The 22,461-nt window shown below is 35.9% G+C and overlaps 1 long non-coding RNA gene across 1 annotated transcript in view; it reads right to left on the bottom strand.

Moving 5' to 3' along the window:
* The window catches only part of LOC141513287 (uncharacterized), a 666,751-nt gene that overhangs the window by 509,012 nt on the left and 135,278 nt on the right, over window positions 1–22,461 (bottom strand). The gene's annotated exons all lie outside the window — the stretch shown is intronic.

Here is a 22,461-nt window from a genome sequence, read left to right on the forward strand (position 1 = left end):
CCTAATCTTTCAGACCCTTCTGTCAAGGATAGAAGATTTCTCCCTCAAAATGAAAAGCTATCTAATTAGAAACACTTCTAAGTATAAAATAAAAATTTAAATTCATAGAATTATAGAGGTTTTCAGTTCTAATAGAACTTAGAAATTGTCTTTTGGTCTAAATATGAGCAAATCAAGGCACACAAAGATAGGTGGAATAACTTACCTAAGATAACACCATAATTTAAAAATGGAAGTGGAACTAAAATCTGAGTCTATTAAATTCAAATCCAATGTTCCTCATTTAATATAAAAAGAAAATAAAAAACACCTAAATATAACTTCTGTCTATTTTACAAATAGAAATCTATGAAGACAGTAAAAAAGTGTTTAGAAACATGGAATTCAAAATATTTTTCATAAGAAAATAGTTAAAAGGTTTTTGGTAATAATATACATTTTGATTAAGTATTATATACTTAAGTATTATTCAATTTGATTTGATGAAATGAAAGATATAGAGAAACTCCCATGGGTAGTCTAGAAATAATTTTATATGATCCTGTTACACCAACTTACCTACATGTTTTCTTGGTTAATGAAAATTATCAGTTTTAATATATTTTTATAATGTAATCTGGAGCTGTTCTCCCAAACCCCATTCTTTATTAGACTAGGTCCCAAGAGCCTACCAACTACTTGTCCCCTCAGAATCTGGGGGGGGTGTAATGCTATTGCTCCTTAGACACCCACTGCCCTGCTTCCCCTGTCCTGTTTATCAATTGATATCAATTAGTCAGACAGGGTAATTTATCTTTTAGAAAATGGAATTTATAAAACAATACACATGCTCCCAAAGTCTGTAACATCCTTTCCCACAAATACATACAGAGTTCATGGAAAAGAGGGATCAAGCTAGAAAAGGATATCTCACAACTCCTTTTACTGAAGTCCTCAAATACTCCCTTTAGGTGTGGCATAGCTTTTCTGCTGGACTATAAATTCTTAAATCCACCTTTCCTCATCATATCTTCTATTATTGGCTCTCTCCTTTCCCCCACCACAATATGTTCAAATCTCATGAGTTCTGAACTGGTTGACTATATTTCAGAAGCCTTGTCTACCCCTTAAGACATGATCAATTCCCTCACACAATCCGAACAGATTATTTGCATCTAGATACAATGACTTTTGATAGCTTGATGAATCTATCGTTGTCCAGTCCTTTTTTCATTCCTAGTTCATACTTTTGATTGAGAACATTGACATGTTGTCATGTGACAAAGTTATCTGTTAACTTTAAGTTGGATATGGGGAATTATCTAGGCTGACTTGATATATGCACTCTTACATTTTTTTATAGCAAAAGTTATCACAATCAAGAAATATTCTTGTCCCACATTTGCTCCTTATGATGCTCCATGATGGAACAATGAAGGATCAATGGATTTGGAGGTAGAAGAAATCTTAAAGATCATCTCTTTTAAGATCTTCCTTTTACAAATGAGAAAATGGAGGCTAACCAATGTCTCCTTCCAAAATTACACAACTAGTGAGTAACAGAACTAGGATTCAGACATCCAAATCACAATATCCCAGAAGAGACCTCAGTCCAACAAGTTCAACATATAACTGAAGAGTAATTGAACCCTTCCCTCCCCAACTTACCTTCATTTCCTAAGTCAACTTTTAAAATCCATGTTTAAGACTTTATCTCTATTAAATTTCATGTTATTAGATTCAGCCCATTGATCTAGCTGTCCAATCTATGTGGTCTGTTATCCAATGTGTTAGCAATTCCTCCAACTTTATGTCCCCTGACACTTTGATAAATATTCTTTGTCTTTGTCTTTGTCTTTGTCTTTATCCCAGTCATTGGTTTTTTTTTTCAAATAGACCAGCAATTTCAGTTACTATAAGGAGCTCCCAGGGAGGATCTCCTCAACAAGAGGAGAGGAGTTCTTCTTAATTTATAGACTAAAATAGTTGCCTGGTGCAGGGAATGGGCTAAGTGCCTTGACTAGGGTCATAGAGGCAATATATGTTGGAGGGAGAGCTTGAAGTCTTCCTGACTATCTCTCAAGTCATTGATAAAACTGTCAAATATCAAATGAAAAAGGACTATATTGGAGATCTCACTTCAAATTGACAATGAACCAATAATCATTTATTCTTTTAATGTAGTTATCCCACCCATTCCAAATCCTATCTTTTATATAATCAATCAATAAACATTTATTAAGCACCTTTCTACATGCCATTCACTAGGAATATCAAAAAAAAAAAAACAACAACACAAAAGACAGTCCCTGGTTTTCAATGATCTTACAATCTAATGGAGGAGGCAATACACAAATAGATATATATCAAATAAACTATACAGGATAATATTTGTACTATAGTCTAGACCCTATCTCTCCATGTTATCACAAGGATAGCATGACACATTTTGTCAAATGATTTACTGGACTAGGTTAAGCATATGGATAACATTCCCTTAATGCACCAGTCAAGTAATTTTCCAAGACAAAATTAGGCTTAGCCTCCATTACCACACTGAACTGGTTCTTGTCTAAGTACAGAATCACAAAAGCACACTTAAAAACCTAATAATTTAAGTGACCCCTGAATTTGTTTTGATGAAAAATTCAGCTCATTTCTCTTCCATATGACTTCTTGCAAGAAGCCATATCCTTTCTCTGAGGCAATACTGGTTTGGTCATATGTGTGAAACTCATTCTCCATGTGCTTCTCCAGGAAAACTCTCTGTGAGACTTTTGGGTAATTCTCAACTCCACTTTGGGTAAGGTTGGACAAACTGAGTAGCAGTCCTTAGTGTAGAAGGTTAATACAAAGAAGTGAGGATAGAAATTAGGATAGGAAGGATTCATGTAGGGTAATGCTAAAAGCAAGAGGGTTAGGTTGAGCCATTACTGAACTTCCTAAGAAAAAATCTCCAGGACCAGATGGATTCACAAGTTAATTCTATCAAACATTTAAGGAACAATTGGTTCCAATTCTATGTAAACTCTTTGGAAAAATAGGTGAAGATGGAACTCTGCCTAACTCTTTCTATGACACCAGTATGGTGCTGATACCTAAATCAGGAAGAGTTAAAACAGAAAGAAAATTATAGACATGTCTCCCTGATGAATATAGATGCAAAAATCTTAAATAAAATCTTAGCAAAATGATTACAGCAAGTTATCACTAGGATATTACATTATGACCAAGTAGGATTTATCCCAGGAATGCAAGGTTGGTTCAATATTAGGAAAATTGTTAGTATAATTAATTATATCAATGACAAACCTATCAGAAATCATATGATTATAACAACAGAAAAAGCTTTTGACAAAATACAGCACCCATTCCTACTAAAAACACAAGAGAGTGTAGGAATAAATGGATTGTTCCTTAGAATAATAAGTAGTACCTATCAGAAACCATCAACATGCATTAAATGCAATGGGACAGGCTTAAAGGCATTCCCAATAAGATCAGAGGTGAAACAAAGATGCCCATTATCACCACTACTATTCAATATTGTATTAGAAATGTTAGCTTCAGCAATAAGAGAAGAAAAAGAAATTGAAGGAATTAGAATTGGGAAGGAAGAGACAAAACTCTCACTCTTTGCAAGATAACATGATGGTGTATACCTAGAGAATTCCAAAAAATGATCTAAAAACTACAAGAAATAATTAGCAACTTTAGCAAAGTCGCAGGATATAAAATAAACCCTCCTAAATCCTCGACATTTCTATATATGACTAGCAAGATGCAGCAGAAAGAGCTAGAAAGATAAATCCTATTCAAAGTAACCTCAGATAATATAAAATTGTTGCTTGTGGGAATACTGTAAATCTTCATCACCTGGTGCCCTTGAGCACCAGAACATTATTTTATTCAGAACATTATTTTATTAAGTGCCACAGCAGTGGGAGTGGATTAGAGATTGGGGAGGATATTTAAGCACTTGTATTTTGGTAAATAAATGGAGACTGCACAAAGGGAGAACTTGTCTCTCTTATCTCCCTCCCACCCCCTCATCACTCTCCTGGGGAAGGTTAAGGGAGTTCAGCAGGAGCCTCAACAACCTGCAGTCTATCTGCCAAGGCAGACTCAAAAACTTTTTGAAAACAATTACAAAACACTTCTCACACAAATAAAATCAGATTTGAATAACTGGGCAAATATCAACTGCTCATGGATAGGGAGAGCTAATATAATAAAAATGACAATTCTACCAAACTAAACTACCTGTTTAGTACCCTGCCAATCAAAATTCCAAAAAATTACTTTAATGAGTTAGAAATAGTTGTAAGTAAATTTATATGGAAAAATAAAAAGTCAAGAATTTCCAGGGATTCAATGGAAAAAAGTACAAAAGAATGTGGCTTAGCCTTACCATATCTAAAATTATATTACAAAGCATCAGTTATCAAAACTGTCTGGTATTGGCTAAGAAATAGAGTGGTAGATCAGTGGAATAGACTAGGTGCAATAACAGGAAATGATTATAGTAATCTGCTATTTGATAAATTCAAAGAGTTCAGTTATTGGGATAAAAACTATCTCTTTAATAAAAACTGTTGGGAAAATTAGAAGTTAGTATGGAAGAAACTTAGATTAGACTAATACCTCACACCCTATACCAAGATAAGATCAAAATGGATATAGGATTTAGACATAAAAAACAATATCATAAGCAAACTAGAAGAGCAAGGAGTAGTTTATCTGTCAGATCTACAGAAAGGGAAGCACTTTATGACCAAGAAAGAGATAGAGAATATCATTAAAAACAAACTAAATAGGAGCGGCTAGGTGGCATAGTGGATAAAGCACCGGCCTTGGAGTCAGGAGTACCTGGGCTCAAATTGGGTCTCAGACACTTAACAATTACCTAGCTTTGTGGCCTTGGGCAAACTACTTAACCCCATTTGCCTTGCAAAAACCTAAAAAAATACTAGATAATTTTGATTATATTAAATTAAAAAGCTTTTATATAGACAAAAGAAGTGTAATCAAGATCAAAAGAAATGTAGGAAATTGGGAAAGAATTCTTACAGCTGGTATTTCCAACAAAGGATTCATTTCTAAAATACAGAGAATTGAGTCAAATTTTCAAAAAAACAAGCCATTCCCCAATTGACAAATGAACAAAGGATATGCAAAGGCAATTTACAGATGAGGAAACTGAAATGAACCATAGTCACATGAAAAATTGCTCTAAATCATTACTTATTAGAGAAGTGCAAATTAAAGCATCTCTGAGGTACCACCTCACACCTCTCAGACTGGCCAATATGACCAGAAAGGACAATTATCAATGTTGGAAGGGATGTGGGAAATCTGGGACACTAATGCATTGTTAGTGGAGTTGTGAACTCATCTAACCTTTCTGGAGAGCAATTTGGAATTATGCCCAAAAGGCAATAAAAAATATGCATACCCTTTGATCCAGTAATACCACTACTGGGTCTATACCCTGAAGAGATTATGAAAAAGAGTAAAAACATCACTTGTACAAAAATATTTATAGCAGCCCTGTTTGTGGTTGGCAAAGAATTGAAAATTAAGTAAATGTCCTTCAATTGCAGAATGGCTTAACAAACTGTGGTATATGTATGTCATGGAACACTATTGTTCTATTAGAAACCAGGAGGAATGGGAATTAGGGGAAGCCTGGAAGGATTTGCATGAACTGATGCTGAGCAAGATGAGCAGAATCAGAAAAGCATTGTAACCCTAATGGACTTGCTCATCTCATCAGTGCAACAATCAGGGAAATTTGGGGCTATCTGCAATGGAGAATACCATCTGAATCCAGAGAAAGAAATGTGGAGTTTGAACAAAGACAAAGACTATTACCTTTAATTTTTAAAAAAAAAAATGTTATCTTATTATATAATTTTGCTATCTCATACAATTTTTTCCTTAAGGATATGATTTCTCTCTCATCACATTCAACTTAGATAAAAATGTATGCCATGGAAACAATGTAAAGACTAACAGACTGCCTTCTGTGGGGGGGGGGGGGGGGCGGGGGAGGGAAGCAAGATTAGGAGAAAAATTGTAAATCTCAAAATAAATAAAATCTTTCTAAGAAAAAAAAAAGAGAGCTAGCTTGAGTTTTAATAGAGTCATGCAGTTACTGTAAGCTGTCTGCATTTCATGTATGAGTTATCTACCCAGAGTGGCTCATGCTCTCTAATGAGCCCCAAACCCACAGTTGGCATAAATACAAGTCACCCACATGCTCACCACTATTTACTATTTATTTATTCAATTTGAAGTCAATTCAGAAAATAGTGGATTAACAAATTAATCCCAGTTAGAAAGCACAGAAAAGCACAATCATTACTTGAGTATTTATGTTTAAGAGTACTTATTGTGATTTTATAATATCAGCCATTCCTATTGTTTAGAATTAATCACACCACATTTGACTAGAAAGGATTGGACTAGATAAGAGAGAGTGTTACAGTAGAAAGAGCTTTAGATTTAGAGTGAGAAGGTCTGTGTTTGAAGACATAGAGGCAATTAGAAGTGAGTGGGCCATGCATTCCATCCCACTCTCAGCACCACCTCCACCTCCCTACAATTCCACTCTAATTCTCTTGGGAAGAGATGGACAGTCCTTGTCTGATTCATTGAGCTCCTAGTATCCTCTCTGGTCTCCTACAATTTTATAACAGTTACCTTCCCTTTCCACCAATGTCACCTTTCCAACTACAAGCTAGAAGGGTATCTGACACCCTTGAATGACTCCACATTGAGGCAGAACCTCTATAAAATGAGATGGTCCAACCTTACTGCTCACTCTATAATCACACTGTCCAATCTCCCCACCTGGCCACACCTGAACTCATTCTTCAATAATTAACATAGTCCCATACCTCCATATTCTCATTATCTTTCCAATGCCAATTATTCTTAGCCCACCTCTGTCATTATACAAGTCTATTTTCTGTTCCTCACTTCTTGCTATCTTATGTTCTCATCCCCTTCAACCTAAATCTTCCAAAGTCCTAACTAAAGTCACCCAACCCTTCCTCCAAAGTCCTAACTACCCCAGTCCCTTCACTGCACACTCTGAAATGCCTGCTCTTTAGGCAACAAATTTACTTTTATCTCAAACCTTTTTTTACTATTATTAATATATTATTATTATTATCATTATTATTATTATTATTATTATTATTATTATTACCATTGCCACTTTTGCCATCCTGCACTTTCCTCTAATGACTTCATCTCCTTGGTCTCCTTGGTTGCATTTTTGCTTATCACACACTAGGTGACTTCAATGTACTATATATTGATCCAAGTACTCTGCCCAAATCCCCAACTTACATATTTTTCATGTTGTAGTCCTTCACCCCACCTCAAATATACCCAGAAATAATCTGAGCACATATCTTTGATCTTGAAATCAGCAGCAAGTGTCCCACTTCCAGGTTAACAAGCTTTTATTAAGTATTTAGTCTCTGCCAGGTACTATACTAAGCCCTGAGAAGAAGCTAAAAAGCTGGAAGAGAAAGGGTGGAGAAAGTATTCAAATGGAACCCATGGTGGAGAAAGTTCAGAAAGTAAGAGTGAAGATCAGAAAAGAATGAAGACATGAAGACCTGGTTGACTTGGACACTTTCCTTAATATAGGTTCAGGGAAGAACTCACCAGTCATAGGAAGGTGCCACAAGTGGCAGAGTGAATTTCCAGGGAGAGAAGACTGCTGTCCAGAGAATCAGGAGTAGAACTCAAAGCTGAAACTGCTCTCTCTGATTCTAGTTCAGGAATTCTGAAATTCCTTTATCTGACTGTAACCTATTGCTCCACCTCTTTTTTTGTCTTTCAACTTTAAACCCTGTCCTTTATACTCTCAGTGACTACTAATCCTCACTACCTCAATTCATTTTCAGGTCATCTATCACTTCTGCACTCATTATATTCTCTCCCTTCTCTACTTTGAGGCCTTGGGGAACCAATCAACTCTATACTGTCCTCTTCTTTGAGTTCCTTGCCCCTTTATGCTATTATTGCTCTGGCTATGTCTTCACTCCTATTCATGTGATGCTGAACAAAGATAGAAAAATCACAAAATTGCATTGGGTGGACCTAATAACAAATTAATATTACATAATCTCAACCTGGCCCTCCTGGATCAAGACAATCCTTTTAAAGCTCCCTAACTGATACACTATCCCTCTTACAAACTCCTGAAATCACTGGTGTTTTTCCCTCATCCCAATCTCACAGAAATGAAGAGGGGAGAGGGAGAGGAGGAGTAGAGAACATGAGACATCATTCTCCTAGGAAGGAGAAAAGATTAATAGGAACACAAAGCCAAAAACCAGTATAAGATCAAGTTTTAACTGCTTCACAGTTGTGCCCAGGACTAGTCTTGCTTAAAAAAAGTAGGAAGTGCATGTCACTCTTGTAAAGTCATAAAAGAATTTCCAAAAGATTTGGAAACCACTGTTTCTTCTATCTACAATTTACACCACTGATTGAAATTTTAATACTTGAAGCTGCCAAATTCCATGAGTTTAAAAAAATATTTATATAATATCTTGGTGAAAAAGAACCTCACCTCAAGGTCTGTTTAATTTTACTTTTCCTGAATAATTTGTTCAAACATACCCTGCTCTATGCTGAAATGAAAAGAAGTTGAATTTGAAGATTTCGAATAAAAATTGGGAAAATAACTCCAAGGTACTTTTTTCCTTCTGGAAACTGTTTAAAGTTGTGTGACTTCTCAATTCTATTATATATGAAACAAAGATATTTTCTTATAGTCAATTAACAAGCATTTAAGTATTTCTTTTTTACCAGGCATTCTGACAAGCCCTGAAGATACAAAGAAAGGTGAAAATTGGCCCTATCTTTAAGGAGCTTACATCATAATGGAGGAGATATCATGTAAGTGGTTAAGTATGTGCAGATATATAGAGAGTAAATGGAAGGCAATGTCTAAGAGAAAGGCACTTGCAACTGGGCAATTGGAAGGTAGAATCTGAGCTGAATCTAGAAAGAAGCCAGGAAAGCTAAGAAGTGGGAGTTGGGGGGGGGGGTGTAAGAAAACATTCCAAGCATGGGAGGTAGGTGGTACAAAGAGACATGTGGAGATGGAGTTCTGTTTGAGAAAGATCAAAGAGTGCATAGAGGGGACTGGAAAAGTAGTAAAAGATCAGGTCATGAGGTTTTTAAAAGTCAAAGTTATTTTATGAACATCAAAATTATTTTATAATTGATCTTAGAGTTAATAGAAGCTACTGAAGTCTACTGAGTAAGGGAGACTGACATGGTCAAACCTACACTTTAGGAAAATTACTTTGCTACCTAAGTAGATGATGAATTATAGTCAGAAGAGAAAAGGTTAGAACAAGGATGTAGTAGTCCAGGCAAGAGGTGATGTGGTCAGAAATTAAGGTGATGTATATGTGAATGAAAAGAGGGGCATGAAGTTGAAAGATCTGAAGGCAGAAATAAGATTTGGCAACAGATTCCATAAGGGGGTGAGTGAGTAAGACGTTAAAGATGATACCAAGATCATAAACTTGGGTGACTTGTAGGATGGTGACCTTCTCTTCAATGAAAGAGAAGTTCTGGGTGGGGGAAAATTTGGGGGTAAAAGAAAAACAATGAGTTCTTTTTTGTCATGTGACATTTGAAATACCTACAGAATATACAGCTCAGAGTATTCAAAGCACATTTGGTGATATGACCCTATAGCTCCAGAAAGAGAATAGGATTAAATATGTAGATCTGAAAGTTATCTATATAGAAATGATGATTGGACTTGCAATCTACTAAAGAGGAAAATTAATTTATTCTCCTTGTATCAGCCAAAGACCGGATTATTCAAAGATAGTAGTAAATTAGTAGTAATTTTAATATCATTGGATTTTGACTGCCAACATCTTCTAATTTTCATATCACTTCCAAAGTATAATTTTTATTGGTTATTGCACATAAACATTGTTGTATTCACTAATTTGAATTAGAAAATCAAAAGCATTATTGTTTGATGATGGAAGGGACATATTGTCCCTCCTCACCCCCACTCTCTTTAGAAACCATATCCCTCAGTCACCTGTGTGAAGTTAGTGTCATTTGGTCAAAGGGAGATGGGAGCAGAAGTTGTCCTTCATAATCAAAGAGGACCCTGTCATCATATATATATATATACATATATATGTATATATATATATATATATGATAGTATGACTTGTACATTATTATAGTGAAGGAAATGTGCAGACATCCTTCTCACTGCTCATTCCAGAATCATTATTATTCTATAGTCTAATCTAATACAAAACAGGACTTCTAGTGATGGCCTGGATGCTATGGGAGTGCTTGGATTTATGGATGTGGGTCCATTCCAAATCAATGAGGCACCATAGTACTCCAGCAATGTCAGGTAAAGCACCAGTATATGATTTTCTGGCAACAGTTTGGCTACAGCAAGGTATATGCAAATCTGACTCCCATTGGTTTAATCATCAATACAGTAATTTCATGGTAATATTCTTTCCCCAGTAAGGTAGAGCTAACCTGTCTCATAATGGACTAATTCACAGCATGGTAAAATTGGCTATAAGCTTTTAACAGTATGACAAAACCAACCTACCACTTAATGTTTTATCCTGTTCCACAATGCAAGTATACTCCCCTGGGCTTGAGTTCACCAAATATTGCCACAACCATGATGCTGCCCAAGGCATGGCCCCTCTCTTTGGCCAAATCCATTCCAGGGCCACCCTGCCCTTCACAAAGAAAAGAGAACTCTCCCTGGGACCCCCTAGGGTTTATCCATGAAAGATAGACACCTGCCTCTGCCACTCAGGATTCCAGATCTGAACCTGACTCTCTTTCAATCAGCAGAGGGCAACAGAGGCCATTGCCCATCCCTTTGGAAGGGCACTCTCTCATCTCTCAGAACCAAGTAACCTGTTTTCAACTGCTGTTTACATGGAACTCTTCTCCACTTCAGTCTTTAACATTCTAATTTGAATACTTGCTACCACCACCAAGATCTATACCCACATCACTGCCTATGGGTCATGGTACTAGATTGAGGCTTTGAAGAAAGTTAGAAATTCTGGAGTAGTAGGAAATAGTGCTGGACCTAGAGTCAGGAAGACGTGAGTTCAAATGTAGTCTTGGACACTTACTAGCAAATCATTTAACCCTATTTAAATCTAAACAAGTCATTGTAACCTCTCTAAGACTAAATTTCTTCAATTGTAAAATGAGTGCATTAGGTTTATAATAGCTTTTTGCATGTTTTTTTCACCATTAGAATGAGTTCTTGGAGAACAGAGAACATAATTTTTGCCTTTCACTGATCCCCACCATTTAGTACAACTGCCTGGGTCATAGTAAGCACTAATTAAAATTCTTGTCAATAGACCGATATATAATCCTACCAATGTGAATACTCCTTCTAAATGTGTCTATTGAAAACTAGCAACTTCCCATCCTGTGCCACTCTTGTCCATGTTCTCTCATATATCCCCCTCCAGGAGATTTACCCAACATGCTGGGAGTCATTCTCTAGATCTCTTGGCATTTTATGGCATCTATAGAACACAATGAGTTGCCCATTGTTCATCCTTCTCTCTCATCACATTGTTGTACCCAAAGAGTGAGAAGAGACCAGAATTTGATAAGGTTGGAGATTTTTAATATTCCTGGGGACTATCTGGGGATTTGAGTACCCAAATCAGACAGTACCTGAGTGTTAAGGGGATAGGGTTTTTATAGTGTTTGGGGGCGGGGTACTGAGAGCAAGCAAAATATAGAAAAGCAAAGGCAGCAGTTAGATATATTATCTTGACATATACATATGTAAACATAGGGTTCCATATAGATAGGGGTGAGAAGGGGTCAGGGTCTTTGTGTAATGATTGAACATATTTTCTGAGATGGAGGGAGTCAGGAATTTACTATATTATGGTTCCAGCTGCATCTGGGGAAGGGGGAGACAGTCCTGGAATTTAACAGATACAGCAAGACAATTAGGCTAACAAGGGTGCTTTGTAAATCTTTAGACAATTTTATGGTATATCCAGGACCCCTTGGGTCCTATCAGACTATTTTCAGACCCAAAGGCACCTGGCCAAAGTTATATTTCTAAGGAATTTCTCAAGGCTCAGAAGGATGTCAAGGGACCCCTTTCTATACAGGAATTTCACAAACATTGATATTGTACTTCAACATGACTAGTCAACCTTTCTAGATGTCCTTCTATCTGTAGACGTTATTATGCTTATTGGGTCAAGCTTTAGGACACTGAAAAGTTTTTTGAGTAAGACCCATAATCTTTTCAAAGACAGTAGTTTTAATTAACTATAACAGGATATTTTTTACACAATTTCTTTGGTACAGTTCTTCATTGTTAATATGATTCAAACTATTTTCTCACATCATGTGTTTGTCCATTCCTTTTTCAGGGGTTCACACTATTAATTCTTCAGAGATTTTGATTTTCCATAATTTACAGTTATATACTCAAGTCAATAAGCATTTATTTAATCAATATATATATTAGATACTAGGCTATCACTGGATGAACATTAGTATCAAAAATGGATTTTTTTTCCATAAGGAGAAATTCAGGGTCATTAAAAACACTATACAATTTCCTAAATAAAATCTAGCTAACTCTCCTGCATCTCTTTTTATTCCTGGGCCTGGTTCATTGTTATTTGCAATTACTGAACAAAATATATGTTCAAATGAACTGGTCCAAAGGGCAACATGTAACAGTAATATTCATTCTTTACCAACTTTATTTTCCTGTAGATAGTTGAAAGATTATGGGTCTTATTCAAAAAGTTTTGCAGTGTCCAAAATCTTGACACAATAAGCATAATAACATCTACAAGTAGAGGGACATCAAAAAGATTCCCTCTTCTATTTGTACTAAGTGCTGATCATCTTACATGACCACAGCAAATACTTTTGGGGTCATGTCTTTCTATTTTGTGTTTACTACTTAGACAAACTAAGATGTCAAATTTATTATATTCATCATCAAATTTATTCTATTCATTCATTTTTAAAGACAAAAGAAGGACTGTGCCTTATACAACTTCCCTTTCTCCCCTTTCTCCGCATCCCAACCAGGTTTCACACAGAGCTTTGCATGTGGAAAATGCTCAATCAATATTTGCTGAATGAATGAATAAATGATTGTGTCTTCCTGCATTCATCCTTCCTGGTCTAAATAATTCTAATCTTGTTAGTCTTTCTTCTTATGGCAGCTATTTCATTAACTTTATTAGTTTAGCTACCTCTTTTCTAGACCTTTCTATTTCCATTTCCACTGGGTATTTTTTCAGATTCAGTGACCAGGATGACCTATGATATTCCAGCTGTGAGAAAACAAAAATTCTATGCAAATATTTGTCACATTTGATTTATGGATATACAAAAGCCTTCAGGAAACTGATAAGTATATTCTGTGTCAAATTAGATAATAATCATAAAAAATAGTAATAGCCACCATTTGTATAACTTTTTAAGGTTTGCAAAGTACTTTACATATGTCATCTTCATTGACTCTTACAACAGCCTGGGAGGAAGGTATTTGTTTTTGTTCCATTTTATAGATGAAAAAATTAAAGATGAGAGGACTCAAGAATTAAATTCAAGATTCTCCATCCGGTTTTTGTATCCTCATCCCTTCCTACCTTTCAAATCTTATACTTCACTCCTCCATGAGTTCTCTAATCCATTGACACTTACCTCCTTATTGTTCCTAGTTCACATGCCTCTATATCCTAACTGGACATTTTCTCATGCTCAGAATGTTCTCCCTCCTCATCTCTGTCTCCTGTTTCCTTAGATTCATTCAAGATTCTACCCAAATCCCACTTTCTGCATGAGGCTATTATCAATAATGGTCTTTTCCTACTGCTAGTAGGATCTACAAATGTTAGGAGAATTGTTTGGGGATGTAAGGAAAAGAGGAGGGAGGAAAAATGTATGTGGGAATGTGGAGTCCCTATTAATGAAAGTCATAATAGAGAACCATTTAAGCAGTGAAATCATGATGTGGATTTCCTAGCAAAAGTCTCTAGCAATAAAGGTCATGAATAATGTGGGGTCCTAGCAAAAGTTTTTATCAATGAAAGCCATAAGGATAATAATATGGAGTCCTTATCAATAAAAACTAGAAATAATATGAACCAAGATTAATGTAAACCAAAAGAAAACACATTGTGCATGACAACAATGACCAATACAAGGTCTTGCATGTCATAGACTCTAAAAGAAAAGAGCATTGCTATGCCATCCAGGTGCCTGGGACTTGAGCCTAGGGAAAAACAGAGTAAACCCCAAAAGATCAACTAATCCATACTAACATACACTTTAACACCTCCTCCCTTTGCTTTATTTCTATGAGAATTTTGGAGAGTCTTTGTGGGAATCCCAATGTGTTGTCTAACTACCACCCTAGACTTCTCCAATGTGAGTATTCCACTTTGACTATTAAACTACTTATACAATCAATTTAGAGTTTCCTGGCCTCTTTCCTCAAAATCAGACTGGACCCCTTGTTTGGGGAGGGAAAATTTGATCTCCCACTATTTGGGAAAAGGCAAGAAGTTAGATAAACCCATTAGTTACTACTTTACTCATAACCTGCCATTAACTTAACATGGTCCTGTGACTTTTTCCTATAAGTCTTCATATCAAATTCTAGTTGCACCTAATGAAAAGATTTTGGAAAATAAAAAAAAGTACACCAATTAGTTGACATTCAAGTCATGTCTACATAGCACAAAGTGAAGGAAAGGATTAAGCAGTCCTTTAGGGAATGACTAGTCATTAGGACAATATGATGAGTCATTGTATTCAATACTCAAATACTCAGAGAGAATTACGCTCTCTTTGAGGTGAAGCTCCCTTAAAAAGATTTAGATTACCTTAAGCCTATGAGTCTATGATTTATCCACACCTTTCCATCCATCCCCTCCCATATGTTCACCTCAGAATATCCATCTAACATGCCTTCTCTTCCTCCTGACATTGCCTGCACATCACTGGAATGCTGAGTTTCTCCACATCTTGTCCTTCAGCCTCAAGACTTGACCAACTCATTTTCTCTTTTTATTTCTCTGAAAATATGTTTTACTCCTATTCTCTGAAATGATTCATTCATCACATACTGCTATTTGCTCACATTCAGCATCCATTACCCTCTGTATGATATTCAAAATCAGTGCTACAGAGATTGCTATGTTTGGGTCTCACTGCCATATAACTGGCAAACCATTGGTATAAATTAGATGACCATTTGTTTCTGGGAGGAGCTTGGGGATATTAAAGGAGATTTGCAATAATATCCTGAATTATAATCCATCCCACTCTTCTCCTTTTCAACTCTGGACCCTCAGAATGTATCTGTACTAGCTGTCTCATATATACAGACTGGTAGATAAGCTCTCTCTATATATAAGGTGTCCATCCAATTGCATGACATAATCTTAGCAATAGTTATTCTTTAATCCATTTGGTCTTTCTTATATGGATGGTCAAGCCAAGTTTTTTTTCAATGGTTAAGAATATCTTCAGGGGTTCTGCAATGTTGTGTGGCTTAAATCAATGGCAAATGGAAGTATATAAAAGAAGCATTACTCACCCCAGGGAATCTCTTTACAATTTAGGATTTTTTCTCTGGAGCATCTCCATTGCAGTGGCAAATATTATCACGTTTCTATCTCCTGGTTTTACACCTTGAATGGTGTTTATGATAGGAGAGCCTTTGAACCAGGTTTTCTGTTATCTCTTTCAAAGAATCTTTAATAACGTTGATATATGGATGAGAAACTCCTTGTTGAAAGAGAGCTTTGGAAGCAGTTAATTCCACCAAATCAAATGATTTCTTATATCAACAAACAATAAACTTAAGAGGATTGTATAATCTCTATATCCTTCAATCAACTGAGAAATGTAAAGATATGAACAAGTTAAGTAAAATAAAATCTACTTGAGGGTCTAAAGTATCAGGATTGGGTTCTATTTGTCTAAACTTACTATATCATTGCCAACTTTCTTTTGCACTGAATGACAAACTGGGGGTAATGGGGACAAGTAATCAGGTGAGTCTGGTTGGAACTATCTTTGCATCAAGATTTCTTCTGGGTATGATAATTTCTTTTTTCTGGAAGTTGATGAAAGTTGAGCAGACAATGATCAAGTCTCTAAATCTAAAACAAAATTCCAAATTGTGGAAATTATCTGAATAATTAGGGTTATAAAACTCTACAACTAATTATAACTAGCATGTTAATTGCACTTTAAGGTTTGCAAACTATAAATATAATCACATATTATCCTCATTTTACAGACGTGACAAATAGAGGTTAAGTAGCTTGCTCAAGGTTGATGGCTATTAAATGTCTGGGTCTGGATTTGAACGCCGGTCTTTTTGACTCCAGAACCTTAAGTCATGCAAGTGCACCACTTAGCTACCTATCATTGTAATTATCCATCTGTGTAGTGGTTAAGGCAAGGCTATAAAAGCCACACCTAATAGAAGGAGGGAAAAAAATTCTGCAACATCCAATATTTCCCAGAAAATAAAAATTTCATCTCATGAAAATTTTTTTCCTAAATGAATATTGACTATAGCTGTAATTTGTCTAACAATTCAGTGGAAGGAGGTGATAGAATTGGCCAAACTAATCTGTGTAGACTGCAAGGTCCTTGAAGGCAGGGATTATCTTTTCCCTTTTTTTGTGTGTCTCCAGTGCTTAGCACAATGCCTAGCTATAATAGGTATTTAATAAATGTTTGTTGATTGACTGACTTTCATTTAGTTAAAGATCATATTACCAAAGTTATTGAGAACAAATGAAGAACAGTAAATTTGTTGTCTTCAGAACATCAAAGTATTCCTAAAAGAGGTGTCATCAGCAAGGACAAAGCCTATTTCTTATTATTAAGAATAATATTTTTACATTGTCAGTTAGACTCATATAGCACCAACCCTGAAAGCCCAAGTCAAATGCAGCAGCCTCAGAGCTGAAAAAAAAAAGTCTAGCCCAGGAAGAGAAACTGCTTTTCCCCCATGACATTGGAGAGGTGTAGCTTTTCAGAATATTATCTGCATGTGAGGTCCTCCCAGAGGTGATTCTATTAGATCTCCCGTGCTGTGGTATAACATAGCAAACAACTATCCCATTATCTCAGGGCACTTTCTAGTTTGTGTGAAACCCATAAAGTGCAGCTTCGAGACACAGAATGTAGCATTCATTAGAGAGCTAGTTAAAGGCTGCTAATGGGATCCGTTGGCTACTTCTTCCTGCCGAGTTATTTGGAGGAGGTCCATGTTTCAAACCACATCCATCTCAGATGAAATAAATTCTCGTTGCAAATTCATATTACTGAACACCCCCCAAAATGTGTAAAAAGAATCTATCCAATTTCATAGTCTCAAACCCCCCGACAATGGATTTTTGTGTGAAAATATCAAAATTCACATAACAAAGACAATTCTGAGGAGGATCAAAAATAGAAACCATTATTGGAATATAAAAACATTTTAGTTACTTAAGAACCTTCATTGCTAAGAAAAGCACAGTCTCATTAAACTACATCTGCTCAATAGGCAATTTTTTCCCCTTTTAATTTTCATAAATGGATCATGTTGAAATGTATTCCTTCTAACAAAGACTACATATTGCCCCCAAATGATATAGTATCTTCAAATTTTAATTAATGTCAAGAGCTTTATTTTGATTCCAAGTAACTTATTAAAAACATGTGATTAATATAATTTAATTGGGATGGGGGGATAAGCTGCATTTGTTTTTTATTTTTTTAAAAAGGTGGTTCTGAAATTCTGGCCCTGTCAACATCGTTTAAACATTCCTGTTCTGTGGCTCAATGTAATAAATTAAATCAACATTTTAATTGTGCCCATACTTTGTGGTTCCTGGTAGGACAAAAAAGATCTTCTGTGAATGCACGTCCTCCCCACCCCATCAAAAAAAAAACCCTACCGAGTGATTAATTACTAGTCTGGAAGATATAAATATGCCTTTCAATAAAGACAGTATGGACTACAGGAAGCTTTGGCCTTCTACATCTCTGTAGGGTGCTTTTACTTAGCAGACATCCTCTTAATTCAAACAAGATTCCTGTTCCAGTACTCACTGACAGCTTGACCATCCTTCCCTCTTCATCTATTAAACTGCATATTTATTTTAATTAGCATAATTTATACACATTTGAGACCAGGAGGAAATACAACCAAAGCTATTGGTTTTTTATAGAATTTTCTCACTATCTCTCCCTCCTTTCTTACCTAAGGAATCAGAGAGGACAATAGAAAGTAACCTTGACCATGGTATCTCAACAGCACCATTCTTATGCCTCCTCTTTTCAGTCAGCCTCTGTCATTTTTCACTCTCTTTTCTAAATTAAAGTTGTTGGGAGAGGGGCCCTTTAGACAAGGAGCACACACTAAAAAGTCTCTTTGTTCAATAGAAAACAGCAGTTCTCAATTGATTAAGATTAAGGAGCTATCTTGATCTTTAGAAAAGACAGAATTGGGGTAGCTAGGTGGTGCAGTGGATAGAGCACTGGCCCTGAAGTCAGGAGTACCTGAGTTCAAATCCAGATTCAGTCATTTAATAATTGCCTAGCTGTGTGACCTTGGGCAAGTCACTTAACCCCATTGCCTTAAATAAATTTTAAAAAGCAGGAAAAGATAGCATTTCTGAGGAAAGACTTGAAAATTTGTATACATGTCATGCAAGTCATCAATTCCAAATTTGTGGAATTTCTAAATTTTGAATTCTAATTTCTAAATTCAAAGCCAGAACAAAGGGGGCAGGATTACACAGATAATTCAAACAAAAATAAAAATCTGACAACAATCTAATTTTGGTTTTTATAAAAATTAGGAAACAGAGTAGAACCTGGTTTTCTCCAGAGGAGGAATGGTCATGAATGACTTTTTATTTCTTGCCTGATGTCAATGATAAGAATTTTAAATATTAATTCTTCTTACCTATTTCATAAGGAGGAAATAAAGCCAACTTAATGTTGTTCAAGCTAGAGCAAAAGGGAATTCTGCTCCATATTGGTAACTCAGACATCATCAATAGAGATCTAGAAAGAATCTCAGAGTCCATCTAACCCAATTCTCTAAATTTGCAGATGAGGTCCAAGCAGTTCACCAAATTTTCCAATTGGGAGGTACTTCCTTGGTCATCCAATTCAAGTTTTTTCCTAAAGGAATCCCTAATGTATATATGAGATACATAATTTATATAGATAGAGATAATAAATATAGACATATTTCAATCTCATAATATACCCAACAAGTGATTGTTTAGCTTTATTTGAAAACCTCCAAAGAGACAATATGAACCATCTCTAGGATCACTTTTGGATTGTTCCTAGTACTGTTCTCCTGGGTCAAACAGCAAGGTGGCCCTTTTAATGCTTGAAAACAGCTATTCTATATCTCCTAAATCTTCTTTTCTAGAGGCTAAACATGCAGGGTTCCTTCAACCAATCCATGATGACTTCTTGCTTGAATTCTCCTAAATATTCCTTCAACTTATTAACATCTTTCTTCAACCCCGGTGTCTAGAGATGAGTATGATATACCCGATAAAGTCTGATTCCCTGGAAGACCACAAGAAAACTATCACTTCAATACTCCTGGAAGTTGTATTCTTCTTAAAGCAGCCCAAGACTGTATTAGTCTTTTTTTGATCACCTTTTAATTCTGCTCATATATACTGAACTTGCAGTCCACTAAAACCCTCAGGTCTTTCATAGAACAATTACTGCTTAATTAATTCCCATCCTATATCTTTGCAAAGTTAACCCAAAAATCATGTTCTTCATTTGTCATATTTGAAGTGCATAAAATAAAGCCAGTTGTATTCGGACATCTTTTATCTCATCAGCTCATATTTTCAGCTGGCATTAGTAGGGATAAAGTACATCTATAATTACTTCATATGGTGGGAAAAGAATACAGATTTAGCAGACATGAATTTTAATCCTAGCTAGCAGTAGGCTGGAAAAATGTTTAACAATCAGCCCTGGGGGGAGGGAAGAATAGACGAGGCATATTTAAATTTAATCTGAAGTATTATTCCCCATCACTTTCTAAATCTAAATAATCAAAAAGAAAATAAATCAAGCCAAGATTTGTGCAGCTGTCAATTTCTAAGGTATAAAATGCTCACACTGGAGATTTAGCAATCACTTTTTTGGAGTCAGTTCTAGTTGTCCCCTGTCTCTTGGCTATATGAATCCTAAATATCTAAAAAATTTCCCAGTCTTCAGGGATCTGACATAAAAGCCTCTCATTCTCCACAAAGGCTTCCCCAATTAGAATTAAAAGAGAATCTCAGAGCCCAAAACCCTTATTTTTCAGATAAGGAAACTGAGAAGTCTGACTTCTCTGGTCATATAGAGGTATGAGAACAAAGCTAAAACACAAGACCTTTGACATCATACCCAACATCCAACACTTGTCACTACACAGTCTGACAGACCAAGTAGAGTTCTCATTTCTTTGAATTTTAACACTGTCTTTGAAAAAATTTAACATCCAAGTATAAAAAAATGAATAAATAAAATATTTGCATCACACACTCTGATGCAGTAAGAATATACCATTTTGTTTCATTTTCTTTGATTTATTCATTTTTTTCAAGGCAATGGGGTTAAGTGACTTGTCCGAAATCACACAGCTAGGTAATTTTTAAGTGTCTGAGGCAGGATTTGAACTCAGGTCCTCCTGACTCCAGGGCTGGTGCTCTATCCGCTGTACCACCAAACTGCCCCTTGTTTCATTTTCTAGTTGTTTAACATCAATCTTTTATTATTGAAGGCTAGAGAAACAACTTTTTTTCCCCTATAGACTTGAAATCTTAACTCTAAACTCTGATTTGGCAGAAGGTTGTTAGTCTCCCTTTGCTATAGTTGCCTTATAAGGATAAGAGATGGGCAGCACAATATAATGGATTGGAAGACTTGGGTTCAAATCCTGCCTCTTACACATACTAACTATATGACCATGGGCCTCTTACTTAACTAAGACTTAGTTATAGATCTACATCACTGAAAGACTCTTCAAGTGCCTGAGTAGGTCTCAGTCCTAGGCAAGTATGGCATTCCTTTAAAGAGTAAAAATTAGCTTGATCTCAGCTAACTTAGCTTCCTTCCTAACAAATGTTTGTTACACAAAATACAATTATAAATATTGAGCTGACATATTTATCAAAGTAAGCAGTAAAACATTAACCAGAGAAGTCAGATAGAATAATTTAGGCAATGAAATTATAAGATAAGGGGTTCTATGACCCAGGAAGCAAATTAAATCTCACCTCAACTAGGGCAATAACAATCTCATCTCACAAGTTCACACCTAGCATTCTCTAGGCATATAGGCACTAAGAACTAGGGTATTAATCATCACCATTCAAAAATTCTGCATCTCACATTCTTTGCCTGGACCTCTCTCTACTCTGCTTCCCTCTCCCAAAAAGTCTCTCAGCCAATCAGGAGTCACATCTCCCTAATATACATAGCATCACTGGCATTCCTGGAATCACCAATCTTGCCTAGTCTTTGTTGTTGATTCATTTTTTCAGTTTGGTCCTACTCTTTGTGATCCCTTTTTTTTCTTGTCAAAGATATTGGAGTGGTTTGCCATTTCCTTTTCCAAATCATTTTGCAGATGAGGAAACTGAGGTAAGCAGGATTAAGTGTATTGCCTGGGGTCATACAGTTTCTAAGTGTTTGAGGCTGGATTTGTACTCAGGAAAGAATCTTCTGGATTCCAGTACTCTGTGCACTGCGGGGTCCCCAGTTGCCACTGAAGGTTGAGCTATATTCCAAAGGATCTGAGATCTCATTAATGTGAATAGTCCATTCAGTTTAATCCATCATACCTGCCCATCCTCTGTGATTTTGATGAGTCAACTCTCTCTCTCTCTCTCTCTCTCTCTCTCTCTCTCTCTCTCACACACACACACACACACACACACACACACACACACACACACACACACACACACACACACACACACACACACACACACCATCTGTCTCCATTGCAATAATACCAATTAAGCTTCTGGCCTATCCACTTTTTACCCTCTGGTCTTACTACACAACCAGTCCATCTTCTTTTCCACCAATTTACTTCCATTATGGTATCCCTTTAATCCACCTCTCCTTCATAATTTCCCACTTACAATATAAAAAAATTCACTAGGCTGATGAAATCATACATCTAAGTAAAAAGAAGTAAGATAAAATTGTTGATTCCCTTTGCAGGACTGCCATGAGAAATAACAAATGATAAAGGTTCTGTTCCTTTACAAATATAAGACTCTATGAATGGCATAATAAGAATGGACAAGACAAGAAATTGAAACTTAGAAGAAGAAATGGTAACTGAAGAGGTCTGAGGAAACTAAGGAT

Source organism: Macrotis lagotis, chromosome 1 (assembly GCF_037893015.1).
Source record: "Macrotis lagotis isolate mMagLag1 chromosome 1, bilby.v1.9.chrom.fasta, whole genome shotgun sequence".
NCBI classification, from domain to species: domain Eukaryota; kingdom Metazoa; phylum Chordata; class Mammalia; order Peramelemorphia; family Peramelidae; genus Macrotis; species Macrotis lagotis.